Source organism: Tursiops truncatus, chromosome 13, assembly GCF_011762595.2.
Source record: "Tursiops truncatus isolate mTurTru1 chromosome 13, mTurTru1.mat.Y, whole genome shotgun sequence".
Taxonomy (NCBI): domain Eukaryota; kingdom Metazoa; phylum Chordata; class Mammalia; order Artiodactyla; family Delphinidae; genus Tursiops; species Tursiops truncatus.
In genome coordinates, this window is record NC_047046.1 from 30,176,280 (window position 1) to 30,200,396 (window position 24,117).

The window sequence follows — 24,117 nt, forward strand, 5'->3', positions numbered from 1 at the left end:
GCGTGATGAAATTTACACGTCTTCCTCAAAATAACATTATTTAGCTGTTCTCACTTAAAACATTAGATGATGTTTGATTTTCTCGTTCTATAAGCCAACCCTGACCTCAGCCTCTTTACCCCAAATCAGCCCTCTCCATTTGCCATCAAGATGTCCCAGATTCAAAGCACTGGAGTCCTCACAACCTCTTCTCTTCCATTCCGTCTTATCAATTCATCAACAGACCCCCTTTCAAGATACCCCCACCATATGTATCAGTCCCCCTCATTTCCAGCATCACTACCCTAAGCTAGGTCCTCAACACCTTACGCCCAGATTAATAAAACAACTTTCCAGAGACAATATCATCAACGTCACCTGTCCCAGCGCCAGGCGTTTCTAATTTAATCTCATTTGCTGCATGACAACCAAAATAGAACTATTTTTTATTGTGATGTCCCCTCTCAAAAAGCAGTGGCTCCTCTTTGGGCAGCGGCGGACCTCACTTGCCCTTCCTGCAGACCCCCCTGTATCTCACCCCCTACACCTGCCCTTCCTGCAGACCCCCCTGTATCTCACCCCTCCACCTGCCCTTCCTGCACTGGATATGAGAGATTGCTGCGTGTCTCTTTGGCTGTTGAAGGGCAAGGAGCAAACCCCTCCCCAAGAACAAAAAGCGCTTGTTTTTAGTGTTGACGTACGGGCAATGAGTGTCAAAAACACCATCCCAGTGAGAAATTATAGCACAAAATTTAAATGATCTTGTTCCAAAACACCACCAACCTATTCTGGAAGGACTGGGATGGCCACCTTTTGAGCACAACCCAGAACGGTAGTAACGGCATCGCTCGCATCCCCAGAAGCACGGCTAAAATATCACGTTACACTCCTGGGTGGTCATTGAAAGAGACGTGTTTAACGTCTCCTCACACAAAACTTAAAACAGAGAACCAAGCGCCTGGTGGAATGCTCTTCTGGAACCTGCTTTTGACAGAACACACACAAGCTATGTCCAAACATGTTAAAATTCCTTATAAACGTTCAAGTCAGAGCTCAAGGTCGGTGGCCGCGTGAGCCTTACCAATCTCTTGAACAAATATTTTCTTCTCAATAGACGCCAGACACACACAACCCGAGTGCGGAGAGGGGCGCACGCGGAGCGTGAAGAGGCACAGTCACCTGTCCACGCGCACTTGCTCTGCTTTGGGTCCGGCGCCCAGAGCACCGCGCATCGTATCTTCCCCGCGTGGAGGCCCGGGGGGGACCCGCCCCGCCCCCTCCCCCCCCCCCCCGCGTCCCTCCCCCCAACTGGCCCCGCAGCTACTCCCCTGCCCTCTCCAGTAACTCTCTCCCGATGCTGGTCCAATAAACACATCAACACACACACAGAAGGCAGCTCCGCAGGCCTCAACTCCAGCAAACCCACAGATGCCTATCCTGTGACTCCCCAAAATAAACTTCTACTGGCAAGTCGCTAAACTGTAATGAAGAAAAGCCACTTTAATAAACCAAGAACTCCCTCAAGTCAGATGAGTAATCTGACTGTAACCGCCATGCCTTCAAAAAGCATTTCAATAATCTTGCTACGACTCCTCCCAAGCTGAGAAAAACTGTTCTCAAGCCCGTGGCAGAGCAGCGTCCCTCCGGATGTATGCATTTGGGGTCCAGGTTTGCAACCCCAGGGAAGAGCTGGGCCATTCTCTAGAGCTGCTCCCTGCCCTCCATCCGATAAGATAGAAATTTCCTTCCTCGCCCAGCCAGCCAGCCAGCCAGCCGACAGCTCCTGCAGTGCTGGGTACTGGGCACTGGGTGCCCAGCCCCCGGGTCTGGGCTCTGTCCAGGCTGGTCCGGCGGTGGCAGTCTCACACGGCCAACCGGCTGACAACATTAATATTCTCACAGATTAACAACAACGAATTCAAAATATAATTTTATGTTAGCCCAGACCTCCTCTTGGAGCAAAGCTTCATCTCACTTAAACGCCAGAACAAGCTTATGAGGTAGGGACAAGTCTATTTCACACTTGCAGACGCTGCAGTTCTAATAATTAAGCAATCTGCCTGAGACACACGGTTAGGAAGTGACAGGGGAACAGGCCCTGGGCTCCCCGGCACTGTACGCTGAGGCTGGTGCCACTACAGTGGGAGGTACTGTTCTCATGGGTTTTAGCAGGTGGCACAGCCTTTACGAGCTCCAACCCGTCACTTGCTGCACCTGCCTTGGTCCAGGCTGGTGTTTCCCGCTTAGACTGTTGCAACAGCTTCCAAACTGGCCTTTCTCCTCCGGCGTCACTCTCCTGCTGGTCGTCTCCCAAAGAGGCAATTCTAAGCGTGTCACTCACCTTTTAAAGCCCTCCTGGGGCGCTCCACTGCCTTCATCCAACAATCCGAGCAGGACACGCGTCTCATGTGGTCTGCCCTTGGCCGGCTGAACCCGGCCACACCACACCCTGTGCCCCCAGGGCGGTCACACTGCATGGCCTGAGGCCCCGCTCAGGCAATCTGACCCCTCCCTCTCATTCCAGCACGTCCCTCTCTGAAACAATTCCATCACTGCCAAGGCCAGGGCCAGAGGCTGGGCAACTGCAGCCAGTGTGCCGCAGAGCAGCTGTTATTTTCTAATGGCTTTTCGATGCCTTTATGAAATGAGTTTGGGGATACTGCACAGGGAAGAAAGCCTCAGAAATCAAAAACGCTGCTGGTGGATCAAAAACCCCATCTCTTACTGCTGCCAAACAAATAAGGTAAGTGGCCAACTGTCTCCTGAGGTCACCCGAGGCGAGCCCTGGGTCTCCATTTATAACAGGACTAAAAGTAGAGATGAGGCCTGACACTGCGATGGTGGTGTCATGTGCTGGTGGTGCTACCAGAGGACACTTCTTTCGTCCTTGTGCATCAAAGTGCTTTGAAAGGACAGCACCCCTTAGGTCACTGACAGCCCCTGAAAAGCAGCGGTGACCACCTATGACCTCAGGTTGTAAGATACAAGGATCTGGTGTCCGTCCCAGTTTACAAACCAAGTGGTTCCCTCACCAACATCTCACCCTCGGTCCACTGATTCCACCCCAAAACACAGAAGTGGCTGACCCTGAACTAACATAAAAGAAATTCTGAAGAATCTGTTCCAATCCATCAATTTCCATAGTTCCAACAGAAACACATATGTTACACATATTATATAATACGTATGTTACACATATTTATATATCTTATATATGGCATATATCTGAAAACGTGAGTCAGTGATATTTTTCTGTAGCTCTGAATTTTCATTCATCCTGTTATTAAATAAGTTGCCATCAACTATTTTCGTTTTCTTTCTCTTGGTTATAAATATTTGGTTCCTTTAAGCTTGTCGAAATTTTTGTTTAGTATTTTCTCCAAGTGGGAGTTTATCTTTTGCTCATTATACGTATTGTACCAAAGTCATAAAACATTTCACTGTCGAGGAAAAGCAGAAACCACGGGGAGTTTTAAGGGACTTAGGTAGAAATGGTTACAGTTTAAAAAAAAATTATTTTTATCAACTCAGTGTGTTGGCGTCAACAGCTAATGTAGTGGCGATGCATGATGGCCCTGTATTCTCGGCGGGGAGGGAGAGGAGCTCCACCTGTCTGCATGGGGACGCACGTGCCAGGGGCCCTCACCTTCACCAGAGTGGGCTCAGCTGCTCAGCCTTAGTTGGCACCGATATTCATTCATTCAGCAAATAGTCATTTGAGTTTGACTATATGTTAAATAGAATTCCACCGTGATGGAGATAAAAACGCCTAAGACAGTGTCTGCCTTCAAGGAGCTTAGGGTCCAGCAGAGATGTCCAGACGCACACCCGAATAAGAACAAAACAGGGCAGTGTGTGATGCGTGCTGGAGCTCCCGGGGGGGAGCACTCACTTCCAGAGGGTTCTTCAGGGATCTGGGAGCCTCAGCACCAGGGACTGGAGGGGAGAGGGCCCTGCAGGGGCAGCCAACCAGGGGGCTGCAGCCTGGAGGCAGGAGCAGGTGTATGGCACGTGGCCTGGGCGGTCACCAGGGCTCCTGGGGATGGCGTGGAAGACAATGGTGGAAGGGGCTTCCTGATGCCCAGCTAAGGAGTTTACTTCATCCACCGGAAAGCCAGTCCCCAGTGATTGCTGGGATTGGGAGAGACTGTGCAGAACTGATTGGAGGGCAGGGCCGAGTGGGGGGCGGGGGATGGGACCCCTGCAATAGAGGCCGGAACTGAAGGGGCAGGACCAGGAGACCCTGCGGTGGAGGAAGCTGACTGGGCCCGCGGAGCCTGCAGAGATGGCGGCCAAGGGCAGTTCTGAGCGTTTGGGAACTGAGGACTAGTGGACCCACCACGACATGGAAGTGAGGAAGGGGAGCTGGGGTGACGTCCAGCCAGCTGTCCTGAACCCCATGGGAGGCCTCTCGGGGGACCCCAGTGTGGGGGACTTGGGGGGAGGCGGTGAGGATAGGGTCAGGCAGCCCTGCTCAGGCGACCCCTCCAGTTTAAGAGAAGTACAGTAAAATGAATTACCAAGAGAAGAAACGGAACATGCAAGCCCACTGACCCTGCGTGTGGATGTCACATTCCTACGAGAGTTTCCAGGGGCTTTCTCTCCATCTCTGGGCGTCCAGTGCTGTGGGGTGAACTGTGTCCCCCAGAAAGATCTGCTCAATGGGACTTCCCTGGTGGCGCAGTGGTTAAGCCTCTGCGCCCCCAATGCAGGGGGCCCGGGTTCAATCCCTGGTCAGGGAACTAGATCTCACATGCCGCAACTAAGGAGCCCGCCTTCCGCAGCTAAGACCCGGCGCAACCAAATAAGTAAATAAATAAATAGATCTGGTCAGTCCTAACCCCCGTACCTGTGCATGGACCCTTAACTGGAAACGGGGTCTTTGCAGATGTCACTGAGGTAAGATGCGATCACCTGGACGAGGATAGGTCCTAATCCAGCGTGACTGGTGTCCTCGTTAGAGGAGCAGAGTCAGAGAGACACAGAGATAAAGAGGGAGGGAAAGAGAACAGCTTGTGGGGCGCAGACACATAGGGGAAGATGTCTTTGTGAGGACGGAGGCAGAGACGGCAGTTAGGCAGCTGAAGCCAGGGAGCCCGGGAGCAGAAGAGCAGAGAGGCCTGGACAGGCCCCCCCCCCAGAGCCTGCAGAGACGGCGTGGCCCTGTGACACCTTGATTCTAGACTCCACAACTGGGAGAGAATAAACTTCTGGTTTTTAAGCCAACACCCAGTTTGTGGCACTTTGTGACGGCAGCCCAGGGGTCCCTGGTACCCGTGTGGGTTGGCAGCACCTGAGGACCCGCCAGGGAAGGTCTAAGGCTGTGGACGTAGTCACTCCAGAAAGCTGAGCATCCTCTCAGATTTCCACTGGGAAGAGCCAGGCCATTGCAGGACACTCGGGAAGAATGACCACTGTGATTATCAGTGGGCCCCAGGCAACAGTTGTCATGGGGAGAAGCGAACCTGCAAGTTTAGCCAGATTCCCAAGCTAAACCTGCAACTGGCTCCCAGCATTCAGCTGCTGTCTGCGCTCTCTGAGAACAGAACACCCCCCCTTTTTGCATTTACAGTGAACTCGGCGTTTTAAGTCTCTTAAGGACAGAGTTTCCCCATGGGAAGCCCAGAGAGATCAGTCCAATTAAAAAAAAAAATCCCATTGTAGGCACACCCAATCCTCAGGTATGTATTCATTACAACCAAATAGCATGAGATAATTATGGTTAATCATCCCGCATCAATAACCCACGTCCATCGCTCCAGGAGCTCTGGGCTCCGCCACAGGGAGGACTCAGCTCTCCAGCGTGGGGGGATGGCGAGCAAGCGTAGCGGCGGGGAGGTGGCAGCAGGGTCTGCAGCTCCTAAAAGCACCTTGGGAGAGAGACTTCCTTACAAGAAGGAAGACCACCGACTGACCCTCAACCTTATTTTACTCCAAAGAGGACAAGGAATCATGTGGGGGAGCACCCACTTTAGCATCTCCAGGGTTTTGTGGATTGGAATTACATGGGACGCCCCCCCATCATGCCCCTCACCTTGGCCCAGAATAACAACGCCAGTAACAGCAGTGACAGCCATGGCTGTATCCCCCAGGCAACCTAGACACGCCTCCCAACTCCCCATGACCACCTGCCTAGGGAGGGAGGCAGGAACGACCCCGATTAAAAAAGAAAATGCTGGCCCCCTAGGAAACATCATCTCCAGGGAGGACGTGGGGGGACAGGTCAAAAAAACATCTGCCAGGTGGGAAAACCAGGGCCATCACCCCTTTGGCTGCATCCTTACAGCTGCCTCATGTTACCTGTGATAAACTTGCCAGTCAACCCTCTCTTCATTTCTTCAGAACACAGACATGTAAAAGTATATAATACAAGACAAGGTTCCAGGTCCAACCCTGAGAGGGCAGCCGGTTAGCTCTGAACAGAGCTGAAGGCACGTGACTAACAGACCACTCTACTAATACGCTCTAGCAGCCCGTCAACAGGTGAGATATTCCCCCTCGTGGCAGCGGTTCCCAGCAAGAGCAGAGGTCAGAGCCCACCGGGTGTTTTTTCACAAACACACACACACACACTTCAGGATTCACTTGTCAGAATAGGGGGAAAAGGGTGTACAGTTTGCAAAAGGTCCCTGATAATGGGCAGACTGCTCTAAGAAACAATTCAACGGGTCATCCACCTGGGGAAATGAGAAAAGCTCCACTCACACCCTACCTCACAGCTAAATCCTATTTGGGTGAAGAACCTAATTGTGAAAGTTGTCAAACCTATAAAAAATTATAGGAAAATATGTTCATGACCTGGGAGCATGTGCCATAAAGGAAGAGACTGATCAATTTTTTTTTTTTTTTTTTTTTGCAGTACGCGGGCCTCTCACTGCTGTGGCCTCTCCCGTTGCGGAGCACAGGCTCCGGACGCACAGGCTCAGCGGCCATGGCTCACGGGCCCAGCCACTCCGCGGCATGTGGGATCTTCCCGGACCGGGGCACGAACCCGTGCCCCCTGCATCGGCAGGCGGACTCTCAACCACTGCGCCACCAGGGAAGCCCAAGACTGATCAATTTAACCACATTAAAATTTAAACTTCTGTTCATCAAAAGATATTACCCCAAAAAATGAGAACGATACATCACAAACCAGAAGATGACACTTTATAGCATTTGCAAGCTAAAACCATAAGGATATATCATTTCATTCAGCAGATGGCAGAAAGTCTGACCATACAAGAGTTGGCACAGATAGGCATAATGAAATTTTCATAAATTGCTGGTTAGGTATAAGCTACTACAACCACTTTGATAAACCATTTGGCATTTCTTAGTAAAATGGAACATATGCAAAGGACTTAAATAGACATTTGTCCAAAGAAGAGACACAGATGGCCGATAGGCACATGAAAAGATGCTCAGCATCACCAGTCATTGTGGAAACACAGGTCAAAACCACCATGAGACACCTTTTAACACCCACTAGGACGGATGCTATGAAAAAATTAGAAAATAACAAGTGTTGGTGAGGATGTGGATAAACTGGAACTCCTTGTGCATAGCTGATGGAATGTAAAAGAGTTCAGCCATCGTGGAAAAGAACAGAGGGCCCTCAAAACATTAAAAATAGAATTACCATCTGATCCAGAAATTCCACTTCTGAGTATGTACCCCAGAAGAATTGAAAGTAGGACTTGAAGAGATATTTGTACACCCATGTTCATAGCAATATTGTTCACAAGAGCCAAGAGGTGAAAGCAACACAAGTGTCTGACAGATCAATGGGTAAACAAAATGTGGTCAATACACACAGTAGAATATTATTTAGCTTTAACAAGGAAGGAAATTCCGACGTGTTATAACACGCATGAACCTCAGGACATCATGCTAAGAAAAATCAGCCAGTCATAAAAGGACAAATATTGCATGATTCCACTTATACGAGGTACCTAGAGTAGCCAAATTCATAGAGACAGAAAGTAGAATGGTGGCTGCTAAGGGCTTGGAAGGCGGGAGAATAGGAAATTCGTGTTTGATGGGCACAGAGTTTCGGTTTTGTAAGAAGAAAAAATGCTCTGGAGATGGATGTTGGTGATGGTAGCACAATAATGTGAATGAGCTTAATGTCACTAAACTCTACCCCAAAAAAGGGTCAAAACGCTAAACGTTATGTTACGTATATTTTGCCACAATTTTTAAACAACAAAAATAACATAAGTTGAACACGTACACATCCTATAGCCCAGCACACCTCCTCTTAGGAATATACATTGGAGAAGTGATGACACACAGGAACGGGGAGATGCCGAGGCATCTTTTTATGACATGGTTACATAATAACCAGAAACACGGTTTTATAATAACGAGAAGCAACCAAACAACCCAAAAGACAAGAGGAGAAATCCAGACAGTGCCCGTAACAAAGAGCAGTGACGATGAATAGACTACAGCTACCTGCATCAGCATGGATGAATATCAAAACTGTACCATCCAGTGATACAATATGTCACAGAAGACTATCTACAGTATGACTCCATTCCATTGCTTATTCAAAAATAAGCAAGACGGGCTTCCCTGGTGGCGCAGATGGTTGGGAGTCCGCCTGCCGATGCAGGGGACGCGGGTTCGTGCCCCGGTCCGGGAAGATCCCACATGCCGCGGAGCGGCAGGGCCTGTGAGCCATGGCCGCTGGGCCTGCGCGTCCGGAGCCTGTGCTCCGCGGCGGGAGAGGCCACAACAGTGAGAGGCCGGCGTACCGAAAAAAAAAAAAAAAAAAAGCAAAACTAAACAATATACCTCAGGAAACATGAAAAACCTCAAATCAACAACCTAACCTTACACCTGAAGCAACTAGAGAAAGAACAAACCAAACCCAAAGTTAGTAGAAGGAAAGAAATCATAAAGATCAGAGCAGAAATAAATGAAATAGAGACAAAGAAAATAGAAAAGATCAATGAAACTAAAAGCCAGTTCTTTGAAAAGAAAAACAAAATTGACAAAACTTTAGCCAGACTCATCAAGAAAAAAAAGGGAGAGGGCTCAATTCAATAAAATTAGAAATGAACAAGGAGAAGTTATAACAGACACTACAGAAACACAAAGGATCATAAGAGACTACTGCAAGTAGCTATATGCCAATAAAATAGACAACCTAGAAGAAATGAAAAAATTCTTAGAAAGGTACAATCTCCCAAGACTGAACCAGGAAGAAATACAAAATATGCACAGACCAATCACAAGTAATGAAACTGAAACTGTGATTAAAACACTCCCAACCAGAGTGAAGTAAGTCAGAAAGAGAAAAACAAATATTGTATATTAACGCATATATGTGGAACCTAGAAAATGGTACAGATGAACCGGTTTTCAGAGCAGAAATTGAGACACAGATGTAGAGAATGAACGTATGAACACCAAGGGGAAAGCGGTGGGGGGGTGGGGGTGGGGGTGGGATGAATGGGGAGATTGGGATTGACATATATACACTGATGTGTATAAAATGTATGACTAGTAAGAAAATAAACATTTTTTTAAAAGTTGGCAAAAGCCTTCCCTTTTATTTTTAAAAATATCACTAATATCTAAGTTTATATGTAACTGCAAGTGGAACTGTACAAAAATTTATGAAAAAGCTGGCATTTTTTAATTTGGAGTTACCTAGGTTAGAATATCAAATTTCCCAAAAGGGTAAAAAGAAAAACAAACTCCCAACCAACAGAAGTCCAGAACCAGATGGCTTCACAGGCAAATTCTACCAAACATTTAGAGAAGGGTTAACACCTATCCTTCTGAAACTATACCAAAAAATTGCAGAGGAAGGAACACTCGCAAACTCATTCTATGAGGCCACCATCACCCTGATACCAAAAACAAAGATACAACAAAAAAAAGAAAATTACAGGCCAATATCACTGATGAACATAGACGCAAAAATCCTCAACATAATACTAGCAAATGGAATCCAGCAGCACATTAAAAGGATCAAACACCACGATCAAGTGGGATTTATCCCAGGGATGCGCGGATTTTTCAATACCTGCAAATCAATCAGTGTGATACACCACATCAACAAACTGAAGAATAAAAATCATATGATTGGGCTTCCCTGGTGGCGCAGTGGTTGGGAGTCCGCCTGCCGATGCAGGGGACACGGGTTCGTGCCCTGGTCCAGGAAGATCCCACGTGCTGTGGAGCAGCTGGGCCCATGAGCCATGGTCGCTGAGCCTGCACGTCCGGAGCCTGTGCTCAGCAACGGGAGAGGCCACAACAGTGAGAGGCCCATGTACCGCAAAAAACAAACAAAACAAACAAAAAATTAAAAGCTTTTGCACAACAAAGAAAACCATGAACAAAACGAAAAGACAACACTTAGAATGGGAGAACATGTTTGCAAACGACGTGACTGACAAGGGATTAGTCTCCAAAATTTACGAACTCATGCAGCTCAACATCAAAAGAAAACCCAATCAAAAAATGGGCAGAAGACCTAAACAGACATTTCTCCAAAGACATACAGGTGGCCAAGAGGCACGTGAAAATGCCAACATCGCAACACGATGCTCAATATCGCTAATTATTAGAGAAATGCAAATCAAAACTACAATGAGATATCACCTCACACCAGTCAGAATAGCCATCAAAAAGTCTACAAACAGTAAATGCTGGAGTGGGTGTGGAGAAAAGGGAACCCTACACTGCTGCTAGGAATGTAAATTGATACAACCACTATGGAAAACAGTAGAGAGGTTCCTTAAAAAACTAAAAATAGGACTACAATATGATCCCGCAATCCCACTCCTGGGCATATATCTGGAGAAAACCATAATTCAAAAAGATACATGCACCCCAGTGTTCATTGCACCACTATTTATTACAGTAACCAAGACATGGAAGCAACTTAAATCTCCATCAACAGAGGAATGGATAAAGAGGATGTGGTACATATATACGATGGAACACTACTCAGCGATAAGAATAAAATAATGCCATTTGCAGCAACATAGAAGGACCTAGAGATCATCATACTAAGTAAGTCAAACAGAGAAAGACAAATATCATATGACATCGCTTATGTGCAGAATCTTAAAAAAATGATACAAATGAACTTAGTTACAAAACAGAAATAGACTCACAGAGTTAGAAAACAAACTTATGGTTACCAGAGGGGAAAGGTGGGGTGGAGGGATAAATTGGGAGTTTGGGATTGACATATACACACTGCTTTATTTCAAATAGATAACCAAGAAGGACCTACTGTATAGCACAGGGAACTCTGCTCAATATTCTGTAGTAACCTAAATGGGAAAAGAATTTGAAAAAGAATAGATACATGTGCATGTATAACTGAATCACTGCTGTACACCTGAAACTAATACAACATTGTTAATCAACTCTACTCCAATATAAAATAAAAATTAGAAGAAATAAACAATATACTTCTTTGGGATACAAACAGTTGGCAAACTATAAAGAAAAGGAAGGAAAAATTAGAATTCAAGATAATGTTGACCTGAGGGTGACAGATTATCTTACATGGATGGTCAAACAAACTGGCAACATTCTACTGTCTAAGATGAGTATTCTTTTTACTTTCTTCTTTAAATTTTACATATATTATATGTAATATATATAATGTATATATACATATATGTATACATATTTTAAATACATTATTTTTCTGTATAATATAGTTTGTAATGTTTTTTAAAAACAGTGTTTGCAAAAGAGAACGAGTTTAGTTTACGACTGAGACGCTCCAAATCTCAAACCCTCTCACATATTAGGAGGTGATTTTGTCCCTCTGATCCTTTGTGAGCAGTCCAGACCTCTCCCCAGCTCTTATCCCCTTGTGGATCATGGGATTAGTGGAGACCAAAGACCATGGCTGGACAACTTCTGTGGGTTGGCTGCCCTGTTCTGCGCCCTGCACAGGCGTCAGAACAAGGGAACCTATGGGGCTGGGTGGCGGAATGAGGGACTCTTCCGATTTTCAGTGCAGCCCAGCCCAGAGCCTTACAAAGATGAAAAGGAACAGAAAACAGTATGTGAGGGCCGTGGTCTTGGACAAAGGGGCTGCTGTAGCTTTTCACAGAACCTGACAGATATTACACCAGGGTTCAAATGGGTCATACACACATCGGAGTTCATACATTCTTTTTTAAAGTATCCAAGCTTGTTAAAAAAAAAAAAGACAGAAGAAACAAAACAGACAGAAGGAATGTGCCAAAGACAATAAAAGAAATCCAGGATTCAGTCCCAAGAAACAGCAGGAGGTAGGGAGAGGAATGGGGACCAGGTGAAGTTTTCATCTTAGAATTTCCACGTAAATCTTCTGATGTGTTTGAACTGGGCAATTTATCAACACAATAAAAAATCATGCTCCGAGGGGATGAGAAAAACATGGTGCCCCTTAGAGAAGGCAATCAGGAGTGACAAAAGTTGAAAAGGCTTGAAATACCAATGATACTGCAATCTTCCTTGAAAAAGGAACTTCTGGAAAATGTATTATTGCTCCATCACTGGAGGAAAATGTGAGCTGGCAGAATGGTATAACGGAAAAAGAACACCAGGCAGGAAACCGGGGATCTGTTAGGGAGCTACACCCACCCAGCATGTGGTAGGTGGTAGGAAGGGTATGGATGGGCTGGGCCCTCTCACACCTGGAGGTGTGAGATTCTCAGCTCTGCCACATACCGGCTCTGCGACACAGGGCAGGCTGACAGAGGGCAGGCTTGTCAGCTGTGAGCCTTGGTTTTCTTAGCATTAAAGTGGGAACATAAAAATGCCCACTTCAAAGGGTGGTCATGAAGATTAGACAAGCATTGGAAGCATTTAATACCCTGTGGTGCATAATAAATGTTACGCCCCAGGCCTCAATTTCCCAACTATGCAATTGCAGGAAGGAATAAACGAGCTGTAGCCTCACCAGCTTTAAACTTGTTTCCCTGCTGCGGAAGGCAGAACAATTCCCTCCTCCCCAAAAGGCCCGCTTCCTTAATCCACGGAACCTGCGACTGCATGATGCCATATGCCAAAGGGTAATTACAGCTGCTAATCAGCTGACCTTCTCCTGAGTTATCCCAGTGGGCTCCATGTCATCAGGGTCCTTGAAATGGAAGCAGGAGAGAGAATCCTGCCATTGCTGGATCTGAAGGTGGAGGAAGAGGGTTTGAGCCCAGAAATGAGAATGTGCCTGGAGGCTGGAAAGGGCAAGGAAACGGATGCTCTCCTAGAGTCTCCAGAAAAGAACACAGTCCTAAAAAACCTTCATTTTAGCCAGCGAGTGACTTACTTCTGCTGCAGCCCCCCAGGGGGGAGCCGGACAGGCAGCAATGGAAGCAGCTCGGAGCACGGGCAAGGGAGCCTCCCCTGCAGAGCATGGCCAGGCCCCGGGACACAGGACCCAGCTCCCAGCTCCTCCAGCCGGCCTGTTTCAAGAGCCATTTAACTCTCCATTAACCTGATGTGATGAGCACAGAGAAATGAACTCCCGGCAGCAACCGCATTGCAATTTACGGCACCCGCTAACCGATGTGCGAGTTTCTGCTTACTTCCCTCACGCCCTTCCTCGCCGGTGGGTGCATCGGGCCCTCTCCTCTCGTCTCCTGCAGTTTTCTATTTAGCTGTTATTCCACTCACATTTCCCATCCCGCAGGCTTTTCTCGGTTGTGCAGTTTGCCGTCAGCACCCATATCATTTTTGCAGACCTGACCGAGGTTTCACAACAAAAATCCCAAGACCCTTCAACCTTCCACTCATCCCACTTCGAAATGTTCGCCAAAAGCAAGTATCCTCCCGCATGAGGCGTGCGGTGAGGAGACCACTCGGTTGGCACTTGATGCTCCATTTTTAACTTCACTGACCAAATATCAGAGCAACTTCTGGCCCAGGCACCACCTTGGCACTCAGGACACAACGACAGCCACAGTCCCTGCCCCGAGCAAGCCACAAGGTTCTCGCAAGGAACTGTCTTAGGTTACACACCTTCATCTCCTTGGGCTCGAGGGCATCTGTCCCATGGGGGTGATGAAACAGTTCCCCTCACAGGGGCTGAAAGGTGCAAATAAACCCAAGCATGAAGCACTATCTCGAAATGGCCATTATCTTATTTGTTAAGGATTTCTCAGAGTTGAGCAGGTTTCCGCTTCCCTGAACGCAGTAAGAGAGCTCTAAAGACTGGACTTTCATTAATGGAAAAAACAAGCCAGATGGAGGTGAGTGAGTAAAAGAGCAACATACAACTATTTCTTTACTAACTAATTACTAGGACACATTCGCCTCCAAACTCGCTCAGCAGAACAGGCTCCGGGAGACGCTCAGTTGTTTTCCAAGGAGATGGTTGTTTTAATAACCCAGAGACAAGCTACGTCACTCCCCGCTCCTCTTTACAATCACAGCCGTCGGGGGCGACCCTCCGTCCAGCACATCCACGTGCACACAGCCCTCCCTGACCAGACTTCACCAAGATAAATAATGCTCTCGTCCGTTCTTGAATTACTCTGACCTCTCTGACAGATGCTGGCGTGCATCTCTGGAACATGCGTCCTTAATAACAAGGGAAGAAACATCCCAGGCAGCGTAGGCTCTCTTACAGACGCCACAGATACGCAGAGGGATTTCTACAGGAAGGCACGTTCATGCTCCTGGCAGGCAGCCCTCGGTCACTGCCTCTCCCCTACTGTGCACACACCCCAGTCCTGCCGGGGAACCTGCCTCCTGGCAGCACCCCTCTGCCACCCCTTAGCTCCCACATTTCAGGGATGTTTTCTCAGATGCGCATGACAAGCACTGAAACCCACCAGTTCCAGGCTTCTGCGGTGTCTTCCACGAGTTAACTGGCCCCCCTTCCAACACAGCCCCTGGTGCTGAGGTCTTCTTCTGTGATTTCTCGCTCCGTGGAGCCTGGTCTGTGGATACGCTGTAGCGGCTAGAGCCAGGCAGGGTAGAAGTTGGCCAAGAAGGAGTCGGTGAGCTTCCCTCCCAACTCTCAAAGCGCCGTGTGCTACTCATCCACAGACCAGGTCAGTCCAACCTGACTTGAAAAGGCAGCTCTTGGGCAGAATGTGTTCGGGGGTGCGGTGTTGCGGGGCAAGCTCACAGGAGGCAGCTCTAGTTTCCGTTCCAAAAGCAAAAGAAACACCATGCCTTCATTCTCTGCAAATGGTCCGCTAGATTTCCCAAGTCTCCCAAGGCAGTTTTCTAATTATGTGTGTTTACTGGCCAACTTGTCTCCAAATATTAAAGACTAGCTCCTCAAAAATCATGCTATCAACCCACGGGGCTTTGCATTAAGAGTACCTATAGTGCTGGGAAAACTGGACAGCTGTATGTAAAAGAAAGAAAATAGAACACTCCCTAACACCATACACAAAATAAACTCAAGATGGATTAAAGACCTAAATGTAAGACTGGCTGCTATACAACTCCTAGAGGAAGACAGAACACTTTTTGACATAAATCACAGCAACATCTTTTTGGATCTGCCTCCGAGAATAGCGGAAATAAAAACAGAAATAAACAAATGGGACCTAATTAAGCTTAAAAGCTTTTGCACAGCAAAGGAGACCATAAAGAAAATGAAAAGACAACCTACAGAATGGGAGAAAATATTTGCAAATGATGCAACCAACAAGGGATTAATCTCCAAAATATAAAAACACCTCATACAGCTCAATATCAAAAAAAAAAAAACAACCCAATCAAAAAGCGGGCAGAAGACCTAAATAGACATTTCTCCAAAGAAGACATAGAGATGGCCAAAAGGTACATGAAAAGATGCTCAACACTGCTACTTATTAGAGAAATGCAAATCAAAACTACAATGAGGTACCACCCCACACCGGTCAGAATGGCCATCATCAAAAAGTCTACAGATAATAAATGCTGGAGAGGGTGTGGAGAAAAGGGAACCCTCCTACACTGTTGGTGGGAATGCAAATTGGTGCAGCCACTATGGAGAACAGTAAGAAGGTTCCTTAAAAAACTAAAATAGAGCTACCATATGATCCAGCAATCCCACTCCTGGGCATATACCCTGAGAAAACCGTAATTTGAAAAGATACCTGCACCCCAATGTTCACTGCAGCACTATTTGCAATAGCCAGGACATGGAAGCAGCCTAAATGTCCATCAACAGATGAATGGATAAAGAAGATGTGCTGTGTGTGTGTGTGTGTATATATATACATACAATGGAATATTACTCAGTCATAAAAAAGACTAAAACAATGCCATTTCCAGTAACATGGATGGACCTAGACATTATCATACTAAGTGAAGTAAGCCAGGCAAAGACAAATATCATATGATATTGCTTATATGCGGAATCTAAAAAAAAGATACACATGAACATATATACAAAACAGAAAGAGACCCACACACATAGAAAACAAACTCATGGTTACCAAAGGGGAAAGGACTGGGAGGGATAAATTAGGAGTTTGGGATTAACCGATACACACTACTATATATAAAATAGATAACCAACAAGGACCTACTGTATAGCACAGGGAACTATATGCATTATTTTTAAATAACCTATAATGGGAAACAATCTGAAAAAGAATATACATATATATACATACACATATGCGTATATATACATATATAACTGAATCATTTTGCTGTACACCTGAAACTAACACAACACTGTAAATCAACTATACTTCAATCAAAAAATAAATTAAAAAGAGCACCTATAAAAAAATAACTTTGCAAGAGAAAACCAAAATCGCCTACTCGCTCACTCTGAGTTTCCTACTTTAAACTGGGGACAAAAATACATCTGTAAGACCCATAAATGCAAACACTTATTAGTATATAGAGTAACTTAGCTAGAATGACAATATTGTGCTCCAGCAAATGGTCAATGCATAAAATTATCGTTTAAAAACTGCACTAGTGGGGGCTTCCCTGGTGGCGCAGTGGTTGGGAGTCCGCCTGCCGATGCAGGGGACACAGGTTCGTGCCCTGGTCCGGGAGGATCCCACGTGCTGCAGAGCGGCTGGGCCCGTGAGCCATGGCCGCTGAGCCTGCGCGTCCGGAGCCTGTGCTCCGCAACGGGAGAGGCCACTGCAGTAAGAGGCCCGCGTACCGCAAAACAAACAACAACAAAAACTGCACTAGTAAGCTCAGAGCAGAGGGTTCCTAAGCTTTTTAGTTGGATGGCGGTTGCGGCTCCAGTGAATAGCTACAGACAGAAAGGAAAGTCCTCCAGTATGGAAAGGGAGACAAGGCAAAACGTTTTTGGAGGGAAATGCTGTTGACTATGAAACTGACTAAAACTGTTATTTCATGAAGAGCATTAGAGGTGAAATAAGAAAATTGAAATATATTTATTCTTTTAGACCAATGCACTCCAGTAAGATTTACACGGTGGCTGCCTCAGAGAGCCTGTATTTCGGGGAAACAGATCTTCACTTCCAGAAGCTCCGACTGAGACCTTCTGCTACCAGTCTCTGCGTCGTCAGCTATGCCTGCCAGACACTGCCGGGCAATGGGACCCAGACATCAGCAAACATACCCTGCGCTAGACAGGCTGGGCCACCACAATCAATAAGAAATGAGAACACATTGCAAGTCCCAAGGTGGATAAATAAGAGGAAATCCACATATAGGACATCTGTTCTGAGTAAATCCTAAGAGTTCTCATCGGAAGAAAAAATTTTTTCCTGATTTCTTTAATTTTGTATTTATATGAGGTGATGCGTGCTTACTAAACTTACTGTGATAATCATTTAATGATATATGAAACTCCGGGGGCAAACAAGTGGGGGAGGCTCGGCTATATGCCTCAACGAGGCACTGGTGTGGCCCCGAGGCTCCACCAGCTCATGATTTCTATGGAATCCAGCAACAGGGAAGACAGAATGGAGGAGATATGGGACTGACGGTGCTGGTCCCCTGACCTCCAAGAATGGGTGCTCCAGCCTGCTGGGAACAGGACTTCTAAAATGACAAATATGTCTGGAAGGCTGTGGTCCAAGGCCATTTTTGCTGACTATAAGCAGGGTCTATGGAACCAGAGGGAGCACACAGCTCTCCTGAAAATTGATGGTGTATATGCTCGAGATGAAACTGATTTCTATCTAGGCAAGAGATGTGCTTATATGTACAAAGCAAAGAACAACACAGTAACTCCTGGTGGAAAATCTAAAACCAGAGTAATCTGGGGAAAGATAACTCGCACTCATGGAAACAGTGGCATGGTTTGTGCCAAATTTGGAAGCAACCTTCCTGCTAACGCCACTGGACACAGAATCCGTGTGATGCTGTACCCTTCAAGGATTTAAACTTATTGAAAAGTAGATAAAACTGTGGATTTGTTCTCTTGTAAAAAAAATGATATGTCAAATCATGACGCTGTACACCTTAAACTTATACAGTGCTGCATGTCAATTATATCTCATTAAAACTAAAATAAAAGTTACAAAAAAAAAAGAAATCCACATCAAGATGAATCACTGCATGTGAAACTGCAGTGGTAACAAGAAAAACTTAAAAGGAACCAGAGGGAAAGTCAGATTACCAGCAAAGAACAACAATTAGGCTGACAGTTACTACAACAGCAACAGGTATCAAAAAGTAATGGAATTGTATCTTTAGAAGTGCTGAGGAAAACAACTGTTAACCTAAAATTCTCTACCCAATTAAATTACCATTTGAGAGTATTTTTTAGATAGACAGGGGCCTCTGTGCAGAGATTATCTCCTACTTATGCTTACTGAAATAACCCTAAATGCATCCCAGCAAGAAGTAACAGAACCTGGAAAGAAAATGGTAACCAAAGTTGGTAAATTTAGATGTAAAAGGTGAATCAGCATAAGTACTTACAATTAAAATAAAATGGACCTTAAAATGGGGTAGCAGGGATTTGACACTCAATTATTTTCAGCAAGTCACAGTGTCAGAGGGAGTTTGTGTCCTTCAGGAGAATGGTAAATACCCTTTTAAGTATGTTTGTTAAAATTTGCAAAGAACAGAGATATAAATTCTAAACCAACAGAGAGAGAAAAAAAACAAGCCCTGTATTTTTGATGGAATGCAGGAAGGTTACAAAAAGAAGAAAAAAAAAAACATGGTGGCAGGAAAAGTAAATAACATAGCAGAACAAGTCCAACTCTAAGTGCAATCACAGTAACTCTAAATGGAACAAACTCACTTATTAAGATAAACGTGGATTACCTCTCACACACACTCAGCCTTAAACTGCTTAAAACATGACACAGAAAAGTTGAAAACAAAAAAGTAAAAAAATTATACCAGCAAACAATACTGCAAAGAAAGCCGATGTAGCAATATTGGTACAATGTGATACTGAGAGCAGCATCAGACACGTTGGAATCCAAGGCAAAAGCACTAACAGAGACAATGCATTTAATAACAGGAGAACCACCTACCAAGTTATGATAATCATGAATTGTTATGCACCCAATAATAAAGTAGCAAACACTTTCCCAAACCAAATTCACTTTATTCTGCTGAAATGGCCCCCAAAACAAGAGACAAGAAAGCCAAGCCACTGGTCAGAGGGGCCCACTGGTGGGACATATCATGGCCTTGAGTTTGACCATTATAAAAGAATCATTATTTTAATTACAGAAATGAGACTATTTGGGGGAGTTAAAAGTGAACAGACGGCTATGTATTATTCAAGAGTGACCATAGAAATTATAGATCTAGATTTCATTTAAGAAGCAGGGAAGGACTAGACTCATAAGATAAATTAGAATGAGGCAATTGTGGGGAGACATCAACTATTTTACGTTTTCCCTACTGAGTCCCATTTGTTTAGTGTAAAAGTCATATTTTTATATACATTAAATTCAAGAGTGTCCTTTTATTCCCTTTTCAAAAATTAAGAAGAAAATTTTTGGCCTCGCCACGAGGCATGTGGGATCTTAGTTCCCCAGCCAGGGATCAGACCCGCACCCCTTGTAGTGAAAGCACGCTGGACCACCAGGGAAGTCCCAAGAGTGTCCTTTTACTGACAATGTGTTCAGTTGAATGAAACAAAGTCCCAGTGCTCGGGTGGGTGGTTTCAAAGTCCCCATGAGAGGCTCAGAGGCTACCAGGAGGACAGGAGAGACTGACCACACAGCCACCCTGCCCCCTAATGCGGGTTCCTGTCCCGCTGTCACCTGGAGAACCAGAGTCACACACAAACAACACAATCCACAACAGCTAGAAGTGTGCACGCTGCAGATGAGCCAAAGAGGGAAAGGACAGAAGAGAAAAAAGACAACTAAAGGGGCAGAGCAAATTTGACGAGTGGCAGGTTCCAACGAACCTGAGAGAGATGAATTCCACTGTCATGAGCAGGCCGGAATCAGGCCTGTGATGTGCGTTAGGAAAACTATAATTAGCGGCCAGGAAGCCCCATGGTCATGGCCCTTTACGACTGCCGTGGTCATAAACACACAACTTGAGGCTGGGCACCGACTCACGCCCGAGGGCAGTTACACGCTGCCGCCCGTCGTCTGGGCCTCTGCTTCGATGGAAAGAGGTCACTCCAAGGCCTCCTCTTCCCCAAACGCCTGTCCTGCAAACTCTTCTTTCACCCTTCGTTAATCTCACCCACCCACAGCTCCACTCCTAGGTGGGAACTATTTAGCTACAATTACAGAGATGCTCCAGACACAACATCCTCCCAGGGCAGTGACGGCAGCTGATCTAAAAGCACCGGGAAGTTTTACAAAACACAGCTGCCTGAGAAACAAACAGAACACACCCAACCCCTCAGATGCCTGGGTCCCACCCCCAGATGCTCTGACGCAACTGGCCAGGGTGTAGCCTGGCATCTGGGTTTGTAACCTCCCCAGGGATTCTTCTATCAGGCAGCTGGGGCGAGTGTCACAGGGCTCAAGGGCTCGTCCTCGGCACGGGTTTACAAGACCCCTTTCACCTCCTAATAAAAGCCAAGGAGCAGGGAGCACACCTTATTCCCTGCTCTGAGCACTGCTGGTCTCTAATCCTCCTGCAAAGAAAGACCCGAACGTCTACCCTCCCACCTTCCCATTTCAAAGGGCACCTCTGAAGATGTTTGTCAAGAGGTTGAGAGCAAAGGCGAACGAGCAGTGTCTGCTTTCTGCACATCCTGTCACCAGCCTGCCCCCGGGAAAATCTAATAATTAGCCGAGCTCAGACGTCACTGGGGAGGCTCGGCGGTGTGTGTGTGTGTGTGTGTGTGTGTGGTGTGTCGTGTGTGGTGTGTGTGTGTGTGTGTGTGTGTATCCGCCCATACAGGGCGAGGAGGGAGATGAGGAGGCTTCCGAAGGTACCAGAACAGCCTATGCAGCCCCTCACAATCATGTCAAACCATCCCTCCCTCGAGAGGAAGAACACGACTCCGCTGTCAAGGCCATGGGCACGTGGACAGCACCCCACGCCCATCTGGTTGCAGGGATGCTTCCCTCCGAAGCTCCAGGGGAGCTGGGGGAGAGGTGTCGGGCCAGACTGTGCACGTGGTCTCTCTCTCCCAGCCGGTGGTGCTCAACTGGGGGTAACTTGGGGCCCCTCCCTCCCCAGGGACACTTGGCTTTGCCCATAGACACTGGCACAAATGGAGGGTTGTTACTGGCATCCAGTGGGTGGAGGCCAGAGATGCTGTTACGCATCCTACAGGGCACAGAGTGGCCTCCCGCGGCAAAGAGTTATCCAGCCCAAAACACCCGCAGAGCCGAGGCTGAGAAACCATCTCTGAGCGATGGCTCAGCAGGGATTCGTCGTGCAATCCCAATGTGCAATGTTATACGACAATGTGAGGGTTATGCGACACCTGGGCCGCGTCACTTAGTGACCCTGTGAGTTACCTGGTTTAAAAATAAATCCAAACCCAAACCCTACACAAGAGAACCCTTGGAAACAACAAGAAACTCCCAGCGACACTTCAAAGTTGAAAAGGAAGCGAGCGGCCCAACCATGGACTCAGTTGGCCAGAAGGAAGGCATCTCATTTCACCCAGAGAAGTTCCTACAACTCCTCCAGGAGGAGCGTGTAAAGCTCTCGATCATTAAGAGTGTTTTAAACACACGCATTAGACCCAGACAGACAGGCACTTGTTGCATAAAATTACATCATCTTTGAACTGTCCTATTTGCTAGGAGCCACAAAAATAAGGGAGGATTTTTCAGACTTTGTTTCACTCATGAAAAACATTATTGCTAATCCCCGGGAATAAGCACAGGTGATGGAACATCCACAAGCCTCTTCGCAGCCCCCTCCCCCGCTCCCAGCGCCTTGACCAATAGTCCTGGGGCGGGGGGTATGGAAACGGTAGCCGGTGCCGCCATATCTCACCCCTGGTTTCCCCCAAACAGCCCCCTCCGGCTCCCAGCCCTGCTCAGACTATGGTGAGACCTCCAGCCGGAAGAGGGGAAGCTGCGTGAGACGGGCAAACCACCACCAAGAGGCTACTCCAACTGTTCAGGGTTAAATCATCCACACAAGTCTGGGCTTGGGGAGTAAATACAGCTTTGCCTGGGCTCCCAGCGTCCAAAGCTGAAGAACATCTACGCTCAAACACCAACCATCTGATGAATGCTTCTGTGTTTTGGACATTCCCTTGTCCCAGTCAACCTGCTGTGGGTCACCAAAAAGAACATCTGTGACGCTGGGGGACAATGAGAACCAAGCCTCCCACACAAGCCTTCTCTCAGCACAGGAACTGACCAGCCCAAGGCGAAGCACCCTGGAGGCTCAAGGTCTCTCTCTCATTTCTCCCAGGCTCATCCTTATGTCAGGGATTCAAATGCTGGCAATCAACTGCTCAACAGCAAGACGTTCTGCACAGATGCGTAACTATATATACAGCTTGGCGTCTTTTCAATGCTGAATAATTTCTGACGACTGAAGGAGAAAAATGAAAACAGCTTCTTTGGCCCATGATCATACCACTCAATGTCTGATGGTTCTCACGTGAGTCAGAGAAATGCCAAGACAGTGTAGTCGGGAAACAGTCATACCAGGCAGCATCTTCTAAGCATTTCTATTTCTCGGACTCTTGATTCTGCGTTTGAGGATAAAAGTTATCCAAATCATACGACGTCACTAACACCACGTACAGTGTATACATTTGACAGACCACCCCCTCCAGCATCAAATGTATATTTTGAAAAGAGAAGTGTTATTTATTCCCGCATTACAAACTGGATGCGGTTAACCGTCTAGCGGAGTTTAAATTATCCAGAAATACGTGCTATGGCTACATATATATATATTTTTTGGCCGTGCTGTGCAGCATGAGGGATCTTAGCTCCCCCACCAGGGTGTGGAGCCTGTGCCCCCTGCAGTGGAAGCGCAGAGTCTTACCCACTGGACCGCCAGGGAAGTCCCTCTGGCTACAGTTTAATTATTTTTTAAGAAAAGCCACATGGGGGAGAGTAAGGGAAGATGGCGGAAGAGTAAGACGCGGAGATCACCTTCCTCTCCACAGATACACCAGAAATACATCTACACGTGGAACAACTCCTGCAGAACACCTACTGAAGGCTGGCAGAAGACCTCAGACCTCCCAAAAGGCAAGAAACTCCCCACGTACCTGGGTAGGGCAAAAGGAAAAAAGAATAAACAGAGACAAAAGAATAGGGACGGCACCTGCACCAGTGGGAGGGAGCTGTGAAGGAGGAAAAGTTACCACACACTAGGAAGCCCCTTCGCGGGCGGAGACTGCGGGAGGTGGAGGGGGGAGCTTCGAAGCCGCGGAGGAGTGCACAGCAACGGGTGCGGAGGGCAAAGCGGGGAGATTCCCGCACAGAGGATCGGTGCCGACCGGCACTCACCAGCCCGAGAGGCTTGTCTGCTCACCCGCCGGGACGGGCGGGGCTGCGAGCTGAGGCTCTGAGGCTAGGGTTTCGGTTTCGGACGGAGCGCAGGGAGAGGACTGGGGTTGGCGGCTTGAACATAGCCTGAAGGGGTTAGTGCACCACAGCTAGCCGGGAGGGAGTCCGGGGAAAAGCCTGCACCTGCCGAAGAGGCAAGAGACTTTTTCTTCCCTCTTTGTTTCCTGGTGCGTGAGGAGAGGGGTTTAAGAACGCTGCTTAAAGGAACTCCAGAGACGGGCGCGAGCCGCGGCTAAAAGCGCGAACCCCAGAGACGGGCGCGAGCCGCGGCTGAAAGCGCGGACCCCAGAGACGGGCGCAAGCCGCGGCTGGAGGC

General features: G+C 47.1%; 1 protein-coding gene and 1 pseudogene across 6 annotated transcripts in view; one reads left to right on the top strand and one right to left on the bottom strand.

The window, feature by feature from the left end:
• The window catches only part of MTCL1 (microtubule crosslinking factor 1), a 131,051-nt gene that overhangs the window by 72,228 nt on the left and 34,706 nt on the right, over window positions 1–24,117 (bottom strand). The gene's annotated exons all lie outside the window — the stretch shown is intronic.
• On the top strand, window positions 17,925–18,254 carry LOC101338834 (large ribosomal subunit protein eL33 pseudogene; annotated as a pseudogene).